The sequence below is a fragment of the Lupinus angustifolius genome, unplaced genomic scaffold (assembly GCF_001865875.1).
Source record: "Lupinus angustifolius cultivar Tanjil unplaced genomic scaffold, LupAngTanjil_v1.0 Scaffold_526, whole genome shotgun sequence".
Taxonomy (NCBI): domain Eukaryota; kingdom Viridiplantae; phylum Streptophyta; class Magnoliopsida; order Fabales; family Fabaceae; genus Lupinus; species Lupinus angustifolius.
The window spans coordinates 119,048-119,991 of NW_017727881.1; positions in this window are offsets into that span (position 1 = coordinate 119,048).

A 944-nucleotide genomic window follows, 5' to 3' on the forward strand; every position below is an offset into this window, starting at 1 on the left:
ATCCTCATCCCAGCTTTGTCCTCATCCTCTTCCTCATCCCATCTTCGTTCTCCACCTCATCCTCATCACCCTCCTATCCTCCTCCTCATGCTCATTCTCATCCTCATCCTATGCTCCTCCTCAACTCCTCATCCTATCCTCTCCTCAACTCCTCAACCTATCCTCATCATATCCTCGTCTTCATCCTATCCTCATCCACACCGTCATCCTATCCTCATCCTCCTCCTCCTCCTCATCCTCATCCTCATCCTATCCTCCTCCTCATCCTCCTCCTCATCCTTATCCTCATCCTCATCCTATCCTCATCCTCATACTCATCCTCATCCTATCGTCCTCCTCATCATCATCCTAACCCCATCCTCATCCTATCCTCGTCCTCATCCTATCCTCATCCTCATCCTCATCCTATCCTCCTCCTCATCCTCATCCTCCTCCTCCTCCTCCTCATCATGCTATCCCCATCCTCATCCTATCCTCGTCCTCATCCTCATCCTCCGCCTCCAATTCCTCATCCTCATTCTCATCCTATCCTCCTCCTCAACTCCTCATCCTATCCTCATCATATCCTCGTCCTCATTCTGTCCTCATCCTCATCCTCATCCTATCCTCATTCTCCTCCTCCTCCTCATTCTCATCCTATCCTCCTCCTCATCCTAGTCCAATCCTCATCCTAATCCTCATCCTCATCCTGTCCTCTTCCTCATCCCTTCTTCGTCATCATCCTCTTGCTCATCCTCATCCTATCCTCCTCCTCATCCTATTCTCCTCCTAATCCTCATCCTCATCCTATCCTCATCCTCATCCTCCTCCTCCAATTCCTCATCCTATCCTCCTCCTCATCCTTATCCTCATCCTATCCTCATCCTCCTCCTCTTCCTCATCCTTATCCCCATCCTATCCTCCTCGTCATCCCCATCCTCATCCTCATCCTATCCTCATCCTCA